Genomic DNA, 26,504 nt, shown 5'->3' on the forward strand with positions numbered 1-26,504 from the left:
AAGAAATTCCTCTCTCAGCACATATTTGAGATATTTACAGAAATATGAAACATATGATTGATGTATGTAAAATACACAGCCTACCAAGCAAATATCTAAAACATTTTTTAACAATATCGAAGGTTTCACCTGAATCAATGGAACAGTTGATAAGTCACTTGGTTTTTGAAGTATTAAGTCCATTTAGAAATATTGCTTATTTTCATAATTCCTACCAAGCAACTAGCAGTATCTCCAGTATAGTTTGATATAAATAGACATTTACAGTAAGTTGTCTTGTCTCTCACCATGGTATTTCATACCTTACCCCTCAGTACTATGTATGCCTCTCATTTATGAAAATATGAACATAATTATGAAAATAAGACAGATCCAAGAATGATCTGGACACCATAAAGAGCTATGGGTGTTAACTGGAAGTGTACAAAAAAGGCACTATATACTTGAATGAGTTAAAATATTTCTTGTATGTATATTCACAACTTTCTCTTGACTAGTGAAAATGTTTTAAGCATTTGATTCACAGTTTCTAGCTTGTCTGATTTTGGGATTTAGTCACTCCATATTGTAATCTGTCCTATAAATGTTGGCTGTAGATAATAGATTATGTGCTCAGTCATCTGTAAATTTCTATCCAAGTGACCATTTGATTCTTACCTATACCTTTACTCTGCTAGTACCACTCAAGACCTTATTTCTGTCCACTTCTGGCCTTAACCAAGTTCACATCCTTAACTTTTGATATGGTCTCTTCAAATAATCAAACTTTGTTTCTAGCCTGTTATAACCTCTCATTACTTTGCACATATTGTTAGATGAGCATAATCCATATATGCTCCAGGAGATATTTTAATCGCCGGGTTAATCCAGACTCATTATGTATAAAACATGGTTTGGGAAGTTTAACCTTATTTGCCACGTAAAAAAGAAAACGTTTTCAGTAAAGTGACCTGACAGCAGTGTTAAATAAACTAAAATAAAGGATCCTTGTGACAATTTCTGACTTGATAGCAAATGCATTTGAGACAAAATGGACAGGCAACCAGTGAGCACATCTGAAAGGATAAGAAGAAGACTACAATTCCTCTTTTGCTGGACATCACATCAACCACTGAAACCCAATAGGCAGGACAAGAAATGAAGTTACAACCAATATTTAATAAAAGTACAGAAAATGATAAGAAATACTGATTACTTGAAGCCTCATAGCAATGAACACAAAAAGGAAATACTGTGTGATATATCCACTATACATACTCTAATAGTGTTAAGGAAGAATGAAGTAGGATTATGTTCATAAGAGCAGGGTAAGATAAAAATGTATTGCTACCCTTACTTAAGGCATGGAGAAACAACAGGTGCATCATTTGTCTGGTACCATGGAAGTGTGTAATATACTGCTATCATATGATCTAAAATAAGGAATAGTGAGTTGAACAAACCAATAAGGTATTGGGGAACTTTCAAACTGGAGTTATAACAAGTTACACAGTAATAAACATGTAAGAGTTATAAAATATCACTCAATGGCAATAGCCTACAGCACCAGCCAATCATTAAAAAGTAATGGCGCCGCTGCAACAATAAGAGTTGTCATTTTGAAATCTACATTAATATTCATTAACAGCTGCAATTCACCAAGACTTCTTGTTGCAACAACTCACTCATGCATTTTGGACCAGTCAGCGCTGCAGATAAATACATTAGTTCTTCCCAGAGCTATAATGAGTCTTGTGAATCCATTTTCCAGAGACATGAATTGGCTGCCAGATGCTGTTCAGAAAGTGTTGAAGGGATCCCTTCTCAAGTGTGTGGGAATCCTGGCTGACTGCAGCACACCTGGGTCTGGGACCAAATTGCAGAATTGTTCAAAGGCTGACTTGGTAGTTTATGAGCATTGTATTTATCTTTTATTAATAAATAAACAGAAAAGTTCCTTGCTTTCACTTAATTGATCACTTATGCTCGAATCACCTTTGATTGAGCCTAATAAATTGAGGTAACAACTGCTCATTTTATGTTATCTGCTTCACTTTATAGTAAAATCGTAGTGCTTGTGTGTGACTCACTGTGAGCAGCCTAAGATCAGAGCATCTTAGGGAAAGAGTGAGACAGGTATTGAGATACAACTTTTAATTTATTATAGTTCTTATTTTCTATGCACTTAAACATTATTCTGAGTGGTCATGCAACTAATACAGTGACAAGAAAAACACATATATTAAAAAATGCAGAGTTATTCTGAATGTAAAGACTCTGAAGATGGTATCAAATTATTACAAAATAAAACAAATAGATTTAAATATGCACATATTGCTCCAATTAATAAAAGTCCCAGACAAACAAATAACTAATGTCCCAAATATCACAAATGAGACAAATGTAAATTAAGGTAGGGTAGATGAAAAAAATGTCTAATAAATCCCAATGATGACTGAGGTAAAACAGTTCTTAAACAATGCCACTGACTACAAAATTGAAGCCAAAGGGTCCTCTCTGGACAAGTCAAAAAGCTTCAGTAATGGCAAGTTATTCAAATACTGGCAAAGTGTCGAATACACTGTCTCTGAAGAGCATCCGCAAAACCTCCAAATATTTTCAGAAGGCATTCTGCTCTAGCCAACTACGGTCCACAGAAGCATAAATCTGGCAAGATTCCCTAATTCCACTGGCAACCTACACATACAAAAATTTTACAACAAGACAGACAGCAGGAAACCACTAAGGGAGTGAACAACAAGACATCAAGCAACCAGGAATACTCATAAGTCCATAGGTCCATAGGAGACCACTAGCTAACATCTCAAAAGCTCTTACAAGCCTAGCCAGTTTCACCAAGATTTTACCCAATTTTCAATCCAGAGAGGAAAGATTACAAGGGTCAGAAAGTGGGGTTTTGACATTTTTTACAGCCTGCCTTTGTCCATAAGGGACATGGATGCCACCCCCAGGAGTGAATCTGCAATTTTCCATCTATTGATGCAGATTGCACTTAAAGGTTGTCAGGGAGGGAGTCTGCTTGACATGAATAGGAAGCCAGTTCTGGGACACACATCTGTCTCTACAGCATGATCTATTTATGCCAGAGATCAGGTTAAGATCCTTGGAATGGGTACCCCTCATGCAGTTAGTTTTATAAATATGCATTTTCATCAGGGCTGGGTCAGAGACTGCCTTGTATGTCAGACATAGATCACCCCTCAGTAATTGGTAGGAAACTGAATACAGTGATAGGGCTTTTAATTGGTCTGCATATGGCAAATTGGTTATAACATGTATTTTTGGTGAGAAACCTCTAAGGACACTCCAACTGTTGCAGGTACCTGGTGAGGTACATGCCAAAGGGTGCATTGCATTCTATTATTGGCTTAATAAGGGCCAAGTACAGTGGTGCTGCAAAATCCTTAGATCTAGATACCATGCTCTTACATATAAGCTGAGCCACAGATAAGGATTTCCTCACAACTGTGGACACAGGGTGGTCAAAATTCAGATTACTATCTATCTGAGTACCCAGATTTCTTTCCACTGGGTCCACTGTTAGGGGCAGCTATCAATGTTGTAATTTGGAGGGGTATTTGATTTCCTAAAGGACATTATTATGTAATTCTTTGCATTTAGTTTGAGGTCATAGCTCTGTCACCAATCATTAGTCTGTGACAGTCCTTTCTGTAGGATATCAACATCATTTGGTGAGACAATGATTGCCTTCAACTTGCAGTCATCAGCAAACTTTGTCAGCCAAAGGCCATATGTGTTTGTCTTGACATCTGAAAAGTATATACCAAAAAGGAAGGGGGCCAGCACTAAACCCTGTGGTACTCCACTGATGACTGGCATCTTGCCAGATGTGGATTCTCCCACTCTAATAACACGTGTCCTATCCATGAGCCATTTGATTATCCATCTAGTGATGTAGAGGTTTATGCCCAATTTTGTGAGTTTATCTATAATACCTGATTGGGGTATTGTGTCAAATGCTTTGGCCAGGTCAAGGTAGGTGGTATGCACTGACTTACCCTCTTTCATGGCAGTGGTGACCTGAAAGAAGTCCAACAGATTGAGCAGGCAGGAGCTGCCCTTGATGAAGATGAACTGGGTTGGGTCTAGAGCCTGGAGATTTCCTATGTTATTGTTAATCAGGTCCATGATTATCCTTTCCATAGCCTTGCATATAAGGCTAGTCAGACTTATGGGTAAGTAGTCCATTGATGGTCCCCCCTTATGTAGAGGGGTGACTGTAGCTGTCCTTCACTCTACTGGGACAAAGTCTGTCTGGAGACTGTGTTTAAATAGAGATCCAAGTAGGTCTGCTAGGTCATGTTTCAAGCTATTTAATAGGCACCCTTGGATTCCATCATGGCCCATTGTTGCCATGTTTCTAGCTTTAGAGAATGCGGTGATGACCTGTTCTTTTATGATAACAGGTAAAGGAATGGTATGGGGTATTTCATGAGGCGTTACTGGAGATGATAAGCGGGGGTGAAATTTGAGCTGAATTTATTGGCTAGCATATTTGCTGTTTCCTCTGGCTGCGTATAGGTAGTGCCATCTACAGCCAATTCAGTACATCGTTGACTGCTCCCCTTAAGATTTTGAACATAAATAAAAAATGCTTTGTAGTTATCCTTTGCTTGGGAGGTTATTTTAGTCTTGTATTTACCTTTTGAAGATTTGACTAGTTCCCTGATTTACCTGCTGAGACTAATGAGGGACTTTTTTCTCTGTGCTATACCCTCCATCTTACTTCTGGACAAGAATTTCTTCCTTCTGTCATATAGTCTATTTAAGCCAGAGGTCCACCAACGTGAGTTGTTTTTTCTGCTACACCCGAGTTTAGTTCAGTCAGGTACTGCCATTTCTATACAGTTGTTTAACTGATTGTACAGGGCATTTGTGTATATTTCTGCATAGGTCTCCATGTTTTGGGGATTGGAGGTTGCTTTAAAATTACCTATGCTATCACTTAATAGAAGGTAATTTGTCTTGGAAAAATTCTTTAGGGTTTTAGGGTTTGATGGGGATTCTACTGTTACATTTATTTCAATGGAGACTGATTTACGATCCAGTTCTAAAAATGAGGACATTACGATGGGGGGTGCAACACTCCCCCATGTTTGACAGTAGTATGTCAAGGATATTTGAGCCCATAGTGGGAATGTAGACTAGCTCTTCCAAGGCATTTGCATTGACAAAGTCCAGGAACTTCTGAGCTTGCATGTTAGGGGTTGTGTATGTTTCCCAGTTTATCAAGGGCATGTTAAAATTGTCCATGAGTAGTGTGGTAGGCTGAATAGTAAGTAATTCTAGTAACTTCAGGTATGAGGAGTGGTTTCCATGGTTCAGGGTCATGGACGTGTAGCTAGTGATGATATGGTGGGGAATTTGGACATGGAGTAGTTCAACTGAGTGATCCTGTCTGAGCAATTTTGAGTTGTGATTGTTTTTTATATAAATGGAAACACCTCCTCCTTTAATTTTTTTTCCTTTTCAAAGGGTGTTCTGAATGTGTGATAGGCATTGTAGCCTTGCACTGCTGGAGTGCTTTCCGCAACCTTGAACCATATGTCTGTAACTCCACAGATGTCAGCATTCTCCAGTGTGAGGAGCGCTTCAAGGGAGTGAAGTTTCTTGTTAAGACTCCAAGCACAGAGAAGTAGTACTTTCATTTTGGCATTAGAAGAATTTGTTACACTGATAAGTCTGTTGGTTTGGCACTACCTAAAAAGGCACTATAGGGGTGGCTAATGCCTTTGATAGTATGTGAAAGCCTAGCTGTGACAGGTGCAGACCATCTCTGATAAAGCAGCATGTTTTGTTGATCAAGCTGTCCCCAGCAGACAAATACTGTATCCCCTTTGAATGACACCCATAAATAAGCCAATTACTAAAGTCAATCATTTTCTGTTTGTATTGTGGTATCATTCTTGGTGAGGGTAGAATGCTGCTCAATGTGAGGTTCATACCCGCCTGTGGCATGCATTCAGAGAGGTCCTTCATGTCTCCCTTCATACAGTCCAGAGAGGTACATCTCAGGTCATTCACACCCACATGGACTATGAGTCATACTGGTGCTTTTGGTTAAGTGACTTGAGGGCCTGTGTGATCTGGAGAATCCTAGCCCCTGACAGGCAACTTACTGTAACCCTCCCCTTATCCAACCTTGATCGGAGGCCATCTGTGGGTCTCACAGTATTGTGTCCTATGACAAAGATGTTTGACTGTGTGGTGTTTCACCTTAGGGGCTTGCTTGTGGAGACACTATGATGTATATTTTTATGTGCAGTGGTTGATGTTGACTTGGTTTTGTTTGCAAGTGGTTTATGATGGCAATGTATGGGAGTTCTCTGAGGATTTGGTAAGTTATTTGTGAGTACCTCCACGTATGTGGGTTTATGTGTCAAGACCTTATTTAGTAAAGGCAATGATGTCATATGCTGGCAACCTGTTTGTCATTTTTGTCAGTATGTGAGAGTCATGTCTCAATTTTCATAGTGTAACTACATGTGTCACATACTGTGTTTGTTTTCAGGATTAAGTGGTTGTCAGAATACATGAGACAATTACTACATTGCCTCAGGATGCCCGTGTCCACCAGGCTGGCCATAGAGACATAAGGAAAGTCCCTTTCTATGATTTTAGGTTTTTTATTATGTGTTTAACAAGGGAGAAGAGTGGGGAGATTTAACTGGACTGGGATTATAGCACACTTATGAAGAATGGGTCCAATACCCAGTATGAGCTTCAAGGTGATGTTGCTCTGTGTGCAACTCAGATCCTCCAAGAGTAACAGCAGAACAGGGGAAGGTTACAGATATAGTTATTCTAAGGGAAATTTTAACTTGAAAGTGTTTACATATATGCAGGGCAAAGCTAATCACTGCTGCTCAGACAGCAGCCTAGCTCAAACAATGGGCTTATACAGAATCAGAAAAACAACTTATATAACAGCAAGGCCTACAGACTAATCAGGAAAACACAAAATAAGCTTTCAGCCAGCAGCCCGCAATTCAAATAGGTTTCTAAAGCACACTTCTACCCCAACAGTGCAGTCAGAAAACCCTGTTAATGTAAAAATGCTGTCTTTAGATCTCAAGTGCAGGGAAACCACACAATCTAGATACTGCAGTCCTGTAAACCTAGCAGACACAATGTAACTAAGTATTACAGCAGCAGTGGAAACAGTACTCCAATAAGCGCTGCACAAAGCAATCCTAGTATCATGCACTACCAAAAACCAAACCGTCCATCACCTATATTCCAACATTCAAGAATATAATAGCATAACCAGATCCCAATAATAAAACAATGTGACTAAATAAACCAAGTTTTCATCTGTGCATAGACATTCACCTCCACTTGTCAGTGATCACTCATTTACTGAGATACACTGACTTTAGAGTTCGGAGAATAAAGTAAGGGCAGTTTGAAAGCAAAGTCCACCCCTCACATATGGTGTAGAGAGGCTTGTCCCCAACAAAACAAAAATGATTTTTGTGTGGGTGCTACTTTCTTGTAAAAGACCTTCTATTCCTGTATTGTAAGACTGTGACTACTGGAGTTGTCATTATATGGCTTTGTGAGGAGATGTAGTGTATCTCATAATCCCTCTCTTTCCACTATGCAGGATGTCATGCCTTCAGTACACCTCCTTTTTAACTATAAATGTTCAGAGTTTAAACTTCAAGTGGAAATTATTGTAGTTCATAAAATCACTTTAAGGTTGCATGTACCATTTTTAGTTATGTTAAATATCATTTTCTAAGCAAAATATTACCAATACAAATGTATAAATTATTCACATGTTATAATTCTGGTAGTCAATGTTAAACATATGATGGCAGTTAAGAAATTAAATCACTTTAACCACTATAAACTGTTGCAAATACGTTATATAGCTGCAGTGGTGATGCTGCGGTAGTGTTGTTGCCTCACAGTAAGACGTTGTCCTGTTCGATTCTCAGCTAAAGCACCTTCTGTGTGGAGACATGCATGAATGGGCGTACCTTCATTGAAGGTTGTACGTTAGGGCTGGCAACTCAGTACGTAAAAATCTACTGCCAATCATTAGTGGCGACCCCTAACCGGGAAAAGCCGAAAGATACAACAACAACAACATATATATATATATATATATATATATATATATATATATATATATATATATATATATATATATATAGATTCACTTTAGAAGCTCGAAATACCGAAATATTGAAATTCAGTATTTTGAGCCCATAAAGTGGAATCCTGACAAGAGCTAAACCTCAGAAGTGCAAAATTCAAAACCTCGAATACCGGAGGTTTTGAATTTCACGCTTCTGAGATTTCGCTGTGGTTAATGATTCAGGTAAATGTGTATGTGTTAAGGGTTTTGGGTAGGGGCAGTGGTGTGTGTTAGTGTGTTTTGTTGTTGTGATGTGTGTGTGCGAGGAGAATGTAGCTTGTGTGGTGGTGTTTTGTTTGTGTTTGTATGAAGTGTGACCTCGGAGTTAGAATACTTACTTAGGGGGGGTGAGGGGTGCAGGGGAGTGTGTGGGGAGGAAGGTGTGTGTGCAGTAGAAGCACAAAATTCAAAATCTTTGGTGTGTGATTTTGAATTTCACGCTTCTGAGTTTTTGCTGTTTTAAGGTTTCGTCTTTATAGCCTCGAAATACTGAATTTCGATATTTCAGTATTCCGAGGATATAAAGTGAATCCATATGTGTGTGTGTGTGTGTGTGTGTGTGTGTGTGTGTGTGTGTGTGTGTGTGTGTGTGTGTGTGTGTGTGTCGTATACACATATAAAGCTGTGTAGTGCTATCAACAACCAATATGTTTTTACCACCATCTTGTGTGAGTTCAAAATATAACTGCCTCCTGTAAAGTCACTGTTAAACTGTTTGAAAATGAGTAATTACTGGTTATCATGTACTCTTGTTATGAACAGTGATCATCAAACCTTATACAATAAGGTTCTGTGGAAAATAGGAAACGTTTGCTAATCTCATTTTTTCTAACTGCACATCTTTTTCTGAGAATATGCTGGGCAGGGTGGCTTTTGTTGTCATCATACTCTTATAACAGCTTTCTTCACAGTTTGATAACTTCTCATAATATGATTATCACTTCTTCTTCTTGCATGGCTATATTTTTTGCTTGCAGCTAGTCTTGAATACAGCCTGGGCACGAGAATGTACCATGGAGAGTTCCTTACAGAGTCCCAGAAAGATTTGCATATACTGTGTTTAAGATTTATGTCTTCATTCTCTGCAGCTGTCATAACTTTGCCTAATGTGTGCCAAACAGTCCAAACAAGTCCATTTGCTTAATTTTATAAAGATACCATTGTTTTGGGCCTGAACCCAATATAATTAGCAAAATGTACAAACCGCTGCCAACTGCAAGGTGATTAGTTATTTCTTAAAATGCCATTTATGACAAATAGTGCAAATATGTTGTCCATAACTGGGATGGTAGCACTCGGGAAATGTGGAAAGAGCTTCTTCTCAACCAATAAGATCTCTACTTAGGCATTAATTGTAAGCAACACTGTTCACCCGTGAAAAAGGTCTATAGAAATCAGTACTCAGTACTAAGTTTTGTCCATGGATGTGGCAGTAATTCTGACGTTTATATGGTGGTGGTTGTTTATTGCTCTGGACATTTGTTTGATATGACACAAAGCATAGTCTCTACACATACAAATATTCTAGTGCCTTTTCATTTACTATCCTTGATGAGTCTTAGATACAAGCTATATGGGTCTAGCTCACAAGGTCTGACATATGAACAGTGTGTTTCCTCTCAAGATGAATTTGCCATTAGTGGAAACAGTAAGTTCATGGCTAACACTATGACATGCCATAAATGCATCTGATGTGATTCCTTTACTTGCTGAAATATAAGGTCATTATTTGTTTCTGCCTGGAATACATCTAATGTCAGAGCTTTTGAAATTGTCTTCATTGCAACAAAATGAATATATTCAGCCACTCTGAGTTCTCTATTAGATAAATATTCAAGAATAACCTGATATCTGAACATGAGATTCATACTTTCCTTCTCCATTTTGATATAGCACAAAAAAAGCACGTTAGAACCTATAAACTTCTTATTTTGTATTTTTAGGGTGGTTTAAAACATTTGGTCTGTTACAAGACTGAAATTGTGTTTATACAGACACAAATGAAAATACTGTCAATTCCAGATTACTACTAATGCTTCTGTTTGTGAGTTATGTTTTCTACATAACTGAGTGAACTTCTGGCACACGTTATGGATTTATACTGATTTTTATGCTTTTGAACCAAAATACACTAAACTCAGTGGGGCTTACATCAGCACTATGTTGGATTTCTTTAGGTGGGTACAGATGTGACTTAACTAAATAAGAAATTAAACAGACATTTAGTTTTTTGATTGCATGATCACAGAACTCGTTCCGAACCCTTGTGAGAGTTCTCAGTAGCTCGGTGATTGCACAGAAGTGATTAACAATCTTGCACTGTAATTTGCATGCTTCTAAGGGCTGTTATATCTTTATGCAGTGGTGCATTCTTAATTGCTTCAGACCTTCTCTGGGTCCAATGAAATACTTTTTTCTGAGAAAATAAATCAATCAAATTCTAGTTTGCGTTTCCTGAAATGAAATTTCCATTTGTTTTAAGTTAAACCACTGTATTTCTGTCTTTGAAGCACTTTCCTCAAACTTGTGTCATACTCTTTTGCATTTTTTTCCAAGTAGTATTTTATTATCAGTGAAACATCTGACATTTTTTGAGTCCTACAAAACTTGTTGGATTGTGTTTTGGAATATTTTAGTAGTGTATTTAATATTCAAATGAGACATTCTGGGATCTAAATGTGTGGTAAATATTGTAATGTGAAGTTGTAATTGGTAGTAATCTGATCTCAAGTCTAATTTGCTGGAACTTTAGCAACAATCATATGAAAAATCGTGTGCTCCATGGAACTTCCTGTATGGCTGCAGCCTGATGTGATACTCATCTGCAAGTCTAGAGTCCACGAAAGCAAATCAAACAGTAAACAGGGCAGATCCAGACTCTGTTAAAGAACCCAGAACAAAACAGTACAAAACCTAATTTATGAGGAAGAAGCCTGGTAAAGAAAAAGTTAGACAGTGCAAAAAAAGAAAGAAAAACAAAAATGTCTGGGACTGACACCAGAGAAGAGGAAAATATCACATTTACTGTGATACGGAATGAACTGTGAGATCTTAAATAAGCAGTTAGAGAAAATATGATAATGCAAGAGACAAAAAAGGAGACCATCAATCGGGGACTCAACAAGCAGTCAGTAATTACGCAAAACTTAATAGACAAGAACATGGGCAGAAGCCACAGAAACGAGATTGAGTTTAAATAAGTAGACCAGGAAGACCTGGCAAGATACAAATAACTGAAATTTATGAGGACACCAGAAAAGTAAGAAGGCAATGGCTGCAGACAAAAGATGGCAGACATATGTGAGCCGGGCTGGCGTAGAAGCAGACTGTATTAAGAAAGGCAGAGTGCACAGAACAGTGTGGAGGCCAGACATGGACTTAAAAGGATTTCCCAGACCGATCATTGTACAGTTTCATTCCTATGAAATGAACAAATTAATTCTGCTGAAAGCCCAGAGGGTGGGGACAAAATGGATTGTATAAGACAGAAGATTTTTTGTAGCTCAGGACTGCTCTGTTGAGACCTGGAGCAGAAGAGTTGCATTTGCCCAGGTACTCACACAATGGAAAGAGAAGACCATTAAATGGAGACTGGTTTATCAAGCTAAATTTAAGATGTTTCTACTGGGTGGAATAAAGACAGTGGCTGACCCAAAGGAAGATGTAAAATACTAAAAAAAAAACAAAAAAACAGCAAACCAGAGGAAGGGGAAGAAGGAGGAAAAAGATCAGGCGGCCAAGGGAGGAGCAAAGAAAGAGTAGTGAAGCAGTGACCAGAGTGAAGAGGGTGCGTAGACTGTTTCCAATGTTGAAAAGACAGCGAAGGTTAAAAAAAAAAGCAGAACTGATTAAAGAGTTGAGACCAAAGCAATGCAATAAAGTGAAAGATTCATCACTAAAGAGGCAAACAAAGAAAAACAGAGGAAGTTACTACCACTGTGAAAAGTTTGTAGCTTGCCTAATGCTAGTGAAAATGATACACATATAGCAAGAAAGGAAAGACAATCACATAAAAGTGGAGAAACGGAAACTCCTTAATATACTCACTAGCAGATAACAGGAGATTGAACTGTATTTGAAGAAGGTAATATTCAAATAATTATTAAACATGGACGACTGTTTCAAGGTAGGAAATTATTATATATATAAGGTCCATATCACTTCATCGAGTACATGAATATGGAATGCTTACTTTGTCAAATATTCATGTACTTGAAGTTTGTGAATTTTTTTGCAGTACAGTGAAGTTCGGGAATTTTGCCCTTTCCTCACTGTAGTGTGGTCTCAGAGTAGGAATATATATTTAGCAAGCCCCCCACAATAACGTCTTCGAGAACATGAATATTTGAAGATGTAAGCATTCAATATATACATACTCAAAGTGATATAGACGCTAGATGTATATATATATATATATATATATATATATATATATATATATATATATATATATATATATACTTTGACAAATTCAATGAGATGTATTCAACTGAATGGGAAGGGAATAAACTGTTGAAATGAAAGAAGGGAACATGTAAACATGGAAGAGGATTAATGGGGAGAATAAATAAATTAAATAAAAATGCAAACAGAAAATGAACAGGAGAAGTAATGGAGAACAGAAAGGAAACATACAAGGGGAAATAAAATGGGATGGCTCGCTTTCACCAGTCAAGACCTGTAATGTATATAGCACAGAAAACAGCAGTGTGACAGGAGTACTTAGTAGACATTGTATGCATACTAGAACAACCTATTAGAGGGTGAAGAGTTCAGGTTAGTGACACATTGGAGACAAAGAAGAAACACAAGAAAAGCAATAAAGGACAGAAGCTGACCAACAGAGATGGAAAATGTCAGGAGAGAGGGAGGAACAGAAGAGAAACAAACTAAAATAGAGGGTAAACACAATGACACTTTTTTAAAAATATAGCAAGGTAAGGGGGGGGGGTAATGAAACATTATAAATGAGAGAAAAAGTAGGTATCAAAATGGGAAGGCCCATCATGAGTCAAGCCCTGTAACATGTATAACCCAGAAGGTGGAAGGGAAACAAGAAGAGTCAACAGGCACTGGATACTTATATAATCCCTACATTTGAGAGAAAAGAAAACAATTAGCTACACAAAGAGTGCAATGAAAGAACCTAGAAATATGGTTAGGGGCCTGGACAGAAGATATTAAAAGGGGAAGGTTATAAAGCAGCAACAAACTCCACATGGGAAGTAAATAACAGAGAGGAATCATTCTATTGGTTAGTATTACCACTGAAAATACAGGAGAAGTTGGAATATAAGGAGGGTATATTTGCAGGTGAAAGGATATTTAAACAGAGGGAAAAAAGCAATAATAACAGTACATATGCCTCTTCAGACCAAGGTAAAGACCCTAAGTGAAATGCTAGCAAAGTTACTAAGAGTTTAAGAAGTATTGGGAATTATGGTTAGGGACTAGACTACAGTCATATGCAGAGGAGATGTAACAGATGGCCCCAGGAAAAGTAGACTAATGACAGGAAGGAAGATTTCTGAAAGACTACCTTAAAACAGCCAGATGAGTGGGCACATGGGAGTAAGGAAGAACTCAGCCAGTAGAAGGATATATATATTTTTTTCACACAGGCATAAAAATCTGGTGAAGGATCTATAGGGGATATGTAACACAGGAACATTATCACAGAGTACATAAAACAAGGTTAGAACTAATAACATTAACAAACCACACAGCAATAGGAAAAGAATACAATGATGAAAAACATTGGAGGAAACCCACATACCTGCTGGGGAGAAAACTGAAGCACATTTTAGAAGAGGAAAGGCCAAAACAGGGAAAACATGGAAACAGATGAAATTAAAGTTAAATAGAAAGAATCAATGAAAAGCAGAAGGAAGCTAGACTCAAAAGAGGAAATCTGGTAAATGAATTGAAGGAAATAGAGCAGAGGGAAAGAAGAGGAAACAGAAGATAAAGACAAAAACAGAGCAGGAGAGATAAAAAGGCTGTTACAAGTATGGAATGATAAAAGGATATGAGATAAGAGAGATGCAGTAGAACAGATTTTCTTTAGTAAAAATCCAGCAATTTCCAAAATGCAAGTAGTCAGATTAAGGCAGCAGGAGACAGAAAGGGGAATATACGTTATGAAGATAGAGGAAGGAGATGGGGAGATAAGAACATAAGTGAAAACAACTATCTTTCAGCTTTTCCTGGTTAGGGGTCACCACAGCAGAACTCCATTGCGCTAATGATTGGCAGTAAATTTTTATGGTGTCGATTTGCCAGCAAAGGCACATCCACACACGCACACACCTACCTCATGTCTTTAAATTCACTTGACCACTGGGAGGACATGCAGACTCCACACAGAAGGCACTTCAGCCGAGAATCGAACCAGAAAACCTTTTGCTGTGAGGTGACAATGCTAACCACTGCCCCACTGGGGCCTCATACCACAAAGATTTAAATTGTACTATAAAAAGTTATACAACATGGAAAATAATACAGAAGAGGAGAGGACAGAGAATGGAGACTGGCAATATCAAAGAAAATAAAAAACTGAGGGATGAGGAAAGGGAGAAGTTAATAAGTCCAATACAGAAACATGAGATACAAACAGAGAGGGAGAAACTAGCAAAAGAGAACTCTCCTGGAAGTGATGGGCTACCTATCAAATGCTGGGGATTGTCATGGGAGAGGGTAACATCTGTTGGAGAAAAATATTCAATAAAATATTAGAAGGGGAAACTGCCACCAAACACTGGGGGGGATCAATAATTGTGGTTATCCATAAGGAGGGAAAAAGTTATATGAAGACGCAGGAGTAGGCAAAAAGAGAGATACTGGTTGTAAGTGTTGATAGGAAATAAGAGTAAAAACATGGACTGAGATAAGACAGAAATATCAGTTAGTCTCAAACCTGGAATGGGTATATCAGGTGCATAGCACACAAGGGAAAGGTGAGGTAGCGGAAATATACCAGAATACATGCAGGATATAGAGACAAGAATATTGGAAGGAAGGCCCACTAGAGGACCTACAGTAAAAGTGAAAAGATGGCTAAGAGTAAAGGCAGAGAGGTGGGGGCTGGAGCATGCTAGGATATAGGCAACACATCATGAAAGAGAAGATAAAGGGCTGGTGAGGGCACTGATGACAATTTATTTAAAAGAAAAACAATAACAAGGAGGGGGAAATAGCAGCCAGCTCCAAAAATAAAAGAATTAATAAAAAGTGAGACTCGGGCGGAAGAGGCAGAAAAAAAAGAACAAGCACTGAGGTGTGGCGATAAAAGGCATGAGAAAAAGTGAGACAAATGGAAGGAATGGAGAAGGAAAAGAGAAAGTATGTAATAAAGACAGGGGAAGTCAGGAAGGGGATGGACATAAAGGAACAGAATCGCCCAGTGCAACAGGTAAACAGGAGAGAAATGAAGAGGACAGAAAAGCAACATATCAAATGATGAGGAAAAAAACAGATAAGCAACATACATGCTTCAGGCTGCGGGTGGTTATAAATATACACGCACATAGTTACATAGTAAAGAGAAGAATGCAAAGTAAGAGAGTAAGGGGAATAACTAAGGGAAAATAAAGACACACAGGTTAGGTAGCAATCTAAAACCTGAGAAAGAGCAGGAATAAAGACAATACAAAGGGAAACACAATAACAAATGAGAGGTTAAAGTGGAGATGTGTAGTTTACCATTGTAAAATCACATAGAACTGGAACTGCCGAGTCTGGACTAGGCCTTCTGTTAAAAAAAGAAAGGGTTGAAATATAGAAGGCTGACTATCATTAGTTAGTATAAACTTGGCAAAAAGGGCTAGCCATTGGCAGAGACAATAAGGGCACCATGCACGAGGATTGCTCAGAATGTAAAATGTAAAATGTAAAATGGAACAAAGTACAGAAATCAAAGTTGGTCCCTAAAAAGGTCAGATGTCCAACCCAGTAAATTTGTCATTGTCATATCAGCACATTGATTCTGACCTCTTCCAGGGTATTAGGTTTAGACACATTAACTGTTGGTGCTATGCGAAACCCAATCAGTTGATCCACTGATCATTCTCCTTTAATAACGTTTTCTAGTTTTATAATTCTTTCACGAATTTGCTCTTGATGTGGAAAGGTATTCTTCTATGTAGATGATATCTGCGCTTTACTGAGATGGCCTTATGCAAGTTTTCAACTTTTCTATACTGTTACATATTTCTGCATACTTTCTGTAAATTTTCTGTCGAGTTTGTTTCATATCATTGATTAATAAATTAAGTTTTCTATCAGACCTATTGTTGTGCATTCATGAAAATTAGCAATGATCTTTTAGTACTTTTGACTGTCTATGTCACAGATTTGATTTCATTATTCATTGCTTTAGTAACTATCTCAGAAAAATTCTGTCAAAAACCACAATGGTTCTATATACAGAGTTCAGCAAAATCACAACTAAACCGAAGCAAACATTTTCTGTAACCAAAGAAGGACATGAAGGCAAAATCCATGTCTAAAATGAATATTTTATTAAAATAACAATAAAGATAGCAATTCTTGGCTATCACAAGCTGTCCTTCATCAGGCAAGCCTTTTGCTACCTGAGAGTGTTTTTCTCAGAAATTTCAATGAATTACAATGATTATATACTATTGTAGGGGAAGATACTTTTGCTACCGCCTTTCATAATTTGTGTTAAATGCAAATTGGAGGAAACTGCATCATTGATGTTTGCTGTTGCTGCTGAGGCTACAAAGAAACTACAGTATTTTATTTGTGTGCTACCATCACTGGTTAAGGTCTGGCTTGTATAGTGTCATCAATTTAAGTCCATCTACAGTGTTAGAGTATTTCAAAGAAAATGTAAGGCAAACAAGTTAAAAGTTGGTAGTCTTCAATTAAATAAGAGGTAATCTCTCCATGTGGAGTTTTATCCCCTTATTGAATATAATGAAATCTGAGGCTGAAAGCCTCTGGAAAGTTTTGTATTGTCAGTGAAATAGTCTATCAATGAACATAGACTTCATTGATTGTAGACTTGCTTGATTGCCAGGGGCCCTTATAATGATACACATGAAATTATGTGAATTGTTAAAATTCACGTTCTGTTCTTGCAGTGTTCACTTTCAGTTTGCCTTACTCCCTTGTTTGTTAGAAGTTTGAACATCATTATGTTGTTTTTAATATGACAAGATGTGGGGGGGGGGGGGTTGCTTTAAAGTGCTTGAACAATAATTACTTTCACCATAAGACTGACCCTCCACTCTGCAGGCAATTATTTTTATAAGGAAATCTTCCAAAGTTTATATATATATCTATATCTATATCTATATCTATATCTATCTATCTGGAGAGATATAGATATAGACACACACACACACACACACACACACACACACACACACACACACACACACACACAACTATTTTGTGGCTTCTGATCAACACACGTATGGTGTTATTTTGTGTTTTCTTTTGCTGTCTTATTTTAGTGGGCAGTTAAGATTGCATGTATTTCTGTTCTAGGTTCCTATACTCCAGCAAATTTTACAGAGTCAGTAAAAAGTCGCAAAATGCCATTTTCTTCAGTATTACTGATAATGTTATTCAAGTTGAACAGTAATTTCTATGGGTCAGTTAAATCATAATTTTGTGCTATCATCTTCAACCTTCTCTGATACACATCGTGTGTGTCACTGATCTCTTGAGATTTAAATATCAAACTGAGTGTTTTTTAATTTAAAAAATATTTGAGTTTAACCTTTACATTTTGGAATTTGTCTCCTTCAGCTGTCAAGAAAGCCATTTATAACATGTTCCTTTGCTTCAGCTATATGAAGTGACCTATCTAGTAAAAAAGGTCAGGGATGGCAAGATCCCTGAAGGCATGGTATGCAAGGCACAGACCCCCTGTCTGAAGTGTATGCAGCATTGAATACAGAGACAGGGATTCCAGTTTCTCCTGGTAGCTATGATTTTCAAGGTCAGAGATTGTGAAGCACTGCATTTTTTCAAGATTTTTTTGATGAGTTTAGTAATATACATGCCAAAGGGCAAGTTATACTCTACAATGGGTATAAGCAGGGCAGGGTATAAGGAAACAATTATTTTCCTTGTTTTAGAAGAGATGCCTTTAGCAATTAGTTGCAAGATATAGATGTATTCCCTAATTACAGTTGTCACATGGTGATTGAATGAGAGAGAGCTATCAACCCAGGTGTCTAGCTCACAAACTTGCTTGATAGCGGGGTGTTATTGAGATTGAAGTAATTTGCTGTTTCCACAAATTGCTGAGTTCAAGCCTTTTTTCACTGCATCAGGTGATGACACATGTTAATTTATTTTGAAGGTATAAGAATCTTGGGTTCCCTTGACAACTACACCTAGCAGTCATCAGCAAATTTGGTTAACCAGAGATCAGTGTTATCAGTTTTGAAGTCAGAGAAATAAATGACAAATGGAGAACATGACACAGATCCCTGGGGGATACCACTGGTCACCTTTTCTTTTAGTGAGGATGTATCACCAGGCTACGGTAGAGATGGAAATGCTGCTTTTAAAAGTTATAATCAAACCACTTCATGTGGATGTGATGTTCTACCTTGCCTTTCACTAAGTCCCTCCTGTTTACCTTGCTTGACCATTCCTTTTTGCATTCCGATTAGGTAGTCTGCAACATACTCACACTTCTGGAATTCATTTATTATGATTTATACTATTTTTCTTAATGGATACCAAACATCAAGAGACTAGAAATGTAAATGTTTATAAAAACAACAAAAGGGTTTACTTGCGGAATTACTGTCTCCTGGACGTGCCTGTACTGTTCATGGGCAGAGATGACAAGGTCGGCATTGTGGATACTGCAATCCAAGTTAATTATTATACTGCCAGAACTGATTTGCACAACTGATATAGCATATCTGCCAAGAGTTAGCGTAGTTTTAGACCTGGTTGCATATTTATACTCTAATGAATGAGGGCACTATTAATTTCATCTTGCATGGTTATATAGTGTTGTCAGAGTGTTTCATTTAAAACTTTCTTGTTCTTAGTTAATGTCTTGTTGTACCAGTATATTTCCTGTAAAAAAAGCTCAATTGTCTTTTCTAAAAGTTCGTGTTGCTTAGCACTGCATTGCTAACTTGAGCAAATCAAGTTCTGCCCCTTAGTATCATCTGTCAGCTGTTCCATTTCACTTAGAACTACAGCTAGAATCATTGCTTTCAATGAAGGTTTTACTTTGCACTTCTGCAAATCTGGACTGCAAGCCATTCATTTGCACCTGCCTATCAGAGACACTGAGGTGCAAAGCAGTCCCATACTACTGCAGTAGGCCTACTTGACTAGCACTCCTTTCTCTGGTTAACTCATATTGTGTATCCCAGCAGAGTTTGGAACAAAAAGGTCAGAAATGGTCACATTAAAGGTGAATCAGACCCACAGACTTAAAAAAAAAACATGTTTATTTCATCATGGTTTGGTGTTTCCTACATTTTAACAGCACTGGGACTATTTAGAGGTTTTTAAATATTTTTATATGTAATTTCTGAATCTGACCACATGGGGTCTGGCATCTTGAAGTAATACTGATTGTTTACTCTGCCTCTATGTATCCCACAATGCACTGTTTGTCTGTAAAAAATTACATCACGCAGTCCTCTTTCTTCCTAAAGCTCCTGTCACTGCATTGATTTTACATGCTGTCTTTCAGTCAGTTAGTTTTAAGTAACATTTCATGCCATTCAATGACTAATTAAAACACAAACAATGCAAATGCCATAGAACAGACTTTCAAAGTGCTTTTTACTGCTGCTTCTTTTTAGAATGGTTAAATTGCAGTCTTTTGTGAAGCCTGAATTGCACTAATTTGATTCATCTCCCATCCCCCTTCACACCTACTTTCCTAGCTGTCAAAGTGCTAAGGGTAATTTGAGCTGTTACTTGCTGTGGTTGACAGCTCACAGCAGGAGAATTGACTCATATACTGTTTCCTTGTTCTAGCCTTTACTTTCTGTATCGGTAGGGGAAGGACAAAGGGCCTGTGACATCACAGCATGCGTGGGTTTTTAGGACGGTCGTGGTGATGTCAGTTGAGGAGGAAATTGACCAGAAACCTACCTGTATTCACTGGCCTTGATGACGTCAATGAATTGGAGACTGTAGCAAGCTTTTCCAGGGCAGGATAAAAGTTTTTTGAAAGTGAAACTACCCCAGCATAGTAAGGTACTGTTCTAGTGCAGAGAAACAGTTGATTTAAAATATTGTAAATACTGTATTGTTGTTTATTCATAGTAAGGACAGTAAATAGGGAGAAAAAGGACTGAAAGTTTGATCATTTAATAATAGAATCACATTGTTGTCCTTTAAAAGAGTCACAGACAATGATATCCAGTCTCTACTCTTGGAGATTGAAAGAACACATGTCAGGTGAGTTTATTGCTTTACTTTGTAGTATGGTATAGATGTTCTTCATACTCAGTGCTGCAGTACTGATTCCTGTGTCTTCCTGCCATGCAGAAACCCATGACTGGCCCAATTTACAGGGTCTTAGCATCATCCTTAGCTGACAGATGTCTAAGGACTGATGTCTGGATGACAGGATCTAAGAAGGGCATCCATTAATACCATTTTCAGTTCTTTCTAGTGATGCCTTTTATTTGCACAATACATTTTCAGTCTGTCAGTTAGCTGACTCTTAGAGTTTCTACAATCTACCTGTAAGATAAGTACCCCATTGGGGATTTTCCTCTTCTTATTAATATTTAAAAAGGTTAATAATTTCTTGAAGTGTGGGAAGCAAATCCCACACAAGATTATTATTCTTTGCATCTGTTCTATTTGAGGCCTCGTCACGATGTCTGTAGTTGTCTTGAATGTACTAAATTCCAAGTGAATACTGAAATGCAGAGAAAAGATCTTAGCAGCTCACGTGGAGTCCTCAGTTTCAGTTCCCTCAGTCTCTTTGCAAACCCTGACATCCACCAGTGTCATTCCTAAAAAATCTAAAGATAAAAATGCAAGGAAAAGGACTCAGAATATTGCTGACACCTTTGCCTACACCACTAAGTCAACCAACAACTCAGGAGAGGTGTTTTCACAGCCCTCTTTGTCCATCAACTACTAGGTCCAAACCCTCTGGCAGGACCCTTCAGGTGGCCACCATGGCTTTGGGCCCTTCATTCACGTCTTCAACATCAATATCATAGGTTCATAGGTATGTACTAGGCTAGCTGTCCTTGTGGACCATTTTAAACCTAGCCAGTTTCTCCTTAGTGAGAATCAAATTCTGTACCTCTTGTCTGTGAGATAAATACCTTAGCCCTTATGCCAACCCCCAAATATCGGTTGAGTCTGAGGTCACTCTGCAGGTCTCAGCTTCTGACATTTGCATTACATGTACCAACAGAGACACATTATCTTCCTCAGCCTTGGAACCCCAGGCTGAGGTCACAGTCAGATGACCATGCCCTAAGGTTGTCTTAACTAAACAGACACCTAAACCAAAAAGAACAGCCAGCCTACCACTGTCTTCCCCCTCAGTCTTCAGCCACTCTGGCTCAGGTTGATGCTGAAGACCTCTTGAAAACAGTTCAGGAATTCATGGAATTTATGATATCCAGGTAACCCAGCCACACTCAGACCACTACCCCTGAAACTTCCTCCTCTTCCAAAAGGCTTAGATGAAGTTTTGTCAAAAATAGACTCTGCCTTCAAAATTATTTGGTCTTGTTGGGACTCTAGATACTTCAATATGTGGAACTGCCTCTCATAGATAGGGTAGCTTAGGTATAAGCTTTTTTGCCAAACTTGACTAATAGTATGCTCCAAAAGGCATAGGGATGTGGCTTTTCAAGAAGAATTTGATTACTCAGGCTCTGCAGATGAGTTGCCCTACTATGAGTACCTCCCACCCCAACTCTATCCTGACTCAGACTCAAATGATACCCTCTCTTTTGCATTCCTCCAGAGGGCCATTCCTTTGGGGATACCCTTCATAAAATGAAGGAGGCTTTTAATTCTGAAAGCAAATAATTCTTGCAGGCTCAAGCTCATTATAGGGAACTTCTGAGTTTACCATCCCCCTGACCATTGGCTATCTGTCCAGTTCATGTAGAGCTTGATAATATATTTGAATACGTTTCTTTGCACCCTGACTATCTACTACATGCCCCCAGGAAGCTTGATCATTGTATAGAGTGTTTGACTCTCACAAGTTCCTCCATAAGAACCCTAAAGCTGACCCCTCAGTAGTTTCCACAGACTCCACTAAAGGGACACCAAAGGGTAAACAGCCACCTCTTGCCTAATGATAGGGAAAATGTGGGAATGATGTACAACAACCTTTTGTAATCTTGCTATATTTCAGCAACTGTTTTTTTCCTCTCTGTTATCTGCTGTCATGAAGTGTTTGTGTTTGGAGGTGACTTTCTCAATGCAGCTCTGCTGAGATGCAGTTTCTGCACAGAATAAAATAGGAGAATATGGAAAATGACTTCTGTAAGCAACAGAGTGATATAAAACAACTAACCATTGGTAGAAAAATTCTTAAAGTACTGTTAGAGATATACGTTTATTACCTGCAGTTGTAATATAACCTACAACGTTAATGGATGCAGGAGGATTACGTATGCTGAATGACGAGACTTCTGATAACTGAGGAATTCTACAGTTTCTCCTTCAGAGGTAGGTGCTGTGTGCATCCTCTTTGTATATTGTGAGATCACATCAGCTTGTGAGCTTTAAAGATTAACATATGAAAACTGGTTAAAGCTGCATATGAAAGGACTAAATGAATGGTAGATGCAAGTAAATTGTGACACTCAAGAAAAATCCGATGGGAAGCATTCACTGAAATGGAGAGACAACACAGTAGACTAAGCAAATCCCTGAGAAGCAAGAAAATGTGTTGTGAAACAACAGCTGTTCCTGGGATACAGAATACTAGTATAGCTGCAAAACAAGGGCTACGTTTTGGAAGTGAATGCAGTAACAAAATAAGTAGCTAGACTAATTTATATAGGGTAGTTTGTACACACTGGGGGATGTTATCCATAGAGTACAACATGCCTTACAAGATGTAAAATTTGCAATTTTGCAAAAAAAGCAGAGCCATTTTGTTAAGGTTTGCAAGGGCAGAATTAACAGTAACTTGAATGAGGGAGAGCAATGCAAGAAAGCCAATTTAGTATTACAAGACCTGAAAAGACTGTTCTTGAGAGTTATGAGAAAGACAGAGAGTATGCGGACCTCACAAAAATGAGGCAGATGTTATCATTGGTGAACAAATAAGCGATATTTTGTCTGTGTAGATATAATGAGCAAGCTTAATCTGTTTGCTAGAGTACGACAGCTGAGTTGAAAAATAGAAATGTGAGTTGCTTTAAAGAAAGTAAATAACCATAGTCAGCTGATATTTTCTATAAAGCACTGCAATTTTAAGGCCATCCTAATCAGTATTCGCATATATTTCACAATGTACTACTTCCATTAAAAGATTGTTTTGGCAATCCATTAACACTGAATCAATATTCGTTATATTGTTAGGAAAAGGTCCTCTAATAAGTTACCCTATGCCATACATGTCAACCTCAGGCCCGGGGGCCAAATCTGGCCTGCAGTGTAATTATATTTGGCCCGCGAGAAAATACCAAATGTCTACTAGAGCTGGCCTGCCGGTATACAGCGCACGCACCGTTAATGCTACAAATCCCAGAATGTTCTGCTGGTGCGTTGGCACATCAATCAGGACCCACAAGCACCCCCACCTCTGTTGACATTCATTAGCGATTTCATGCTGCCAGTCACATCGGCCACCCCTCTCAAAAATAGCCAAACGAAAGGTTGAAAACAGAAGCTTTCTAGAAATGTGGGAAGCAGAATATCTGTTCTCAAATGTAAAGGACAGACTTGTTTGTCTTGTGCGTGGAGCCAAAGTAGCTGTAACCAAAGAGAATAACATAAAGAAGACACTGTGAAATGAAACACCACGACAAGTACAAGGACCTAGACATAGAGCAAAAGCACCAGAAAGTAGAGGAGATGAAAAGAAGTTTAGTTTCATGACAGACTATGTTCACAAAAGCCATATCACAAAGTGAAGCTGCTGTAAAGGCTAGTTTTATTGTGGCAGCAGAGATTGCAAAATTAGCTCGGCCCTTTAATGAGGGAGAGTTTGTCAAAAAGTGCATGATCAAAGTTTGCGACGTCATGTGCCCAGATAAAAGGCAAGCATTTTTAAATGTGAGCCTTAGCAGAAACACAGTAGCAGATTGTGCATGTGATCTTGCCACAAATCTACATGAACAGCTGATGGAAAAGGGAAAAGATTTCATTGCATTCTCCCTTGCTGTGGATGAAAGCAGCAACACATCTGATACTGCCCAGCTGTCAGTCTGCATCCATGGAGTGGACTCAAATCTGTGCGTTATGGAGGAACTTTTGGGATTAAAATCAATGCATGGCACAACCACAGCAAAAGAAATCTTTGAAGAGGTTTTCAAATGTGTAACTCAAATGAGGCTACCTTGGGATAAACTTGTAGGACTAACGACAGATGGTGTGCCCGAGATGTGCGGTCAAAAGAGTGGATTGGTGGCCAGGATTTGGGAGAAGATGCGGGAAGAGAACTGTGCAGGTGAGCTAACTGTTTATCACTGAATCATACACCAGGAGTCATTGTGTGCAAAGCCCTGAAGATGGAACATGTTATGAGTACCATAACACGAGTAGTTAACTATATAAGAGCTAAAGGTTTGAATCACCATCAGTTCAAGTCTTTTCTGAAGGAGTGTTGTTCAGAATACGCAGACGTGCCATATCACACAGAGGTGCGATGGCTAAGCAGAGGAAAAATACTGAACAGATGTTTCGAGCTGTGTGAGGAAATTTCTCAGTTTCTAGAAAGCAAAGGGAAAGACACAGCAAAGCTCCGGGATAAAGAGCTTCTGTCTGAGCTGGCATTTCTCTGTGACATCATGAGCCATCTCAATGTGCTAAATCTGCAGCTTCAGGCACAGGGCCATGCCATCACAGACATGTACGCTGCAGTGAGGGCTTTTAAAACAAAACTGTGCCTGTGGGAGACTCAGATGCTGCAAGGAAACCTGGGCCATTTTCCTTGCTGCCAGACCATAAAAACACAGATCTCTACCATCATGTTCCCAAGTGCACAGTTTGCTGAAACATTTGGAGTACTCAGCACCGAGTTTACCCAGCGATTTGCTGACTTTGATGCCCAGAAATGTAGGTTTGAACTGCTTAGTAATCCGTTTGCAGTTGATGTGGAAAGCACACCAACTAACCTCCAAATGGAGCTGATTGAACTCCAGTGTAGTGAAACGCTGAAGTCAAAGTATGATGCTGTGGGTGCTGCACAGTTTCCACATTACATTCCTGACACAATGCCCCATCTCCGTAACCAAGCTGCTCAAATGCTCTCTATGTTTGGCAGCAGATATCTGTGTGAGCAACTATTCTCCTTGATGAAGATGAACAAAACATCACACAGGAGTCATCTCACTGATGAACACCTTCACTCAATCCTGAGGATTTCCTCAGCTCATAGCCTGATCCCAAACATTGATGAACTAGCATCCAAGAAGAGATGCCAGGTATCTGGCTTGGACCAGTGTGCATCAGAGTAGATCAGAGTGTAGCAAACTGAGCTTGAATGAATGTTATCTTTATGCACTTTTCCTTGCTATTCCAAGGCATGGACTTGAATAATTGGATTTTCATTGAAGGAAATTATTATTGTTGTTAGCCTGTGGAAAAAAGGTTACCACGGAAATTTAAATAAGAAGGCTACAAACAGAGAAAGAGGCATAAGATTTTTTTATTTAAGAAATGAATGCCACAGACGTGTCTTGTATTTGATCATTTGATTTCACGTGTTTATACTATACTATAGTATTAAGCTTTGCTTGTTCCAGATTCAATATTTAAGTAAAACTTAAATTTGTTTCTGTATGAAAAGGTTCATCGTTATATCTGATGAAAAGGAAAAACTTCCTCAAATGTAAAAATTTTTTCAATAAATATCAAGCCTGGCCCACGACTTTGTTCAAGTTTTTAATTTTGGCCCACTGTATATTTGAGTTTGACACCCCTGCCCTATGCTTTCTGAAACAACCTGACAGAAATAAAACAAACTATAATGTAAGTTAAAATAAAAAAAAGTGAATCCATTGCTGAATAAACAACAATGAATTATTTTCAGTACATAGACAAACAATTCTCTGGATCCATAAGTGTTACTAGAAAACTGTAAAAGGCAAACTATTCAGGATAAATTAATCTTTACATTAGTGGTATTCATTCAGTTTGATGCTTTAAACTGGATTTT

General features: G+C 38.3%; 1 pseudogene; it reads left to right on the plus strand.

Moving 5' to 3' along the window:
• Nucleotides 1-25,803, plus strand: part of LOC122808476 — a 62,101-nt pseudogene extending 36,298 nt beyond the window's left edge.
• The last annotated feature ends 701 nt before the right edge of the window (nucleotides 25,804-26,504 follow it).

This window comes from Protopterus annectens, chromosome 8.part0 (assembly GCF_019279795.1).
Source record: "Protopterus annectens isolate FY-2018-M chromosome 8.part0, PAN1.0, whole genome shotgun sequence".
In the NCBI taxonomy this organism is placed as follows: Eukaryota; Metazoa; Chordata; order Ceratodontiformes; family Protopteridae; genus Protopterus; species Protopterus annectens.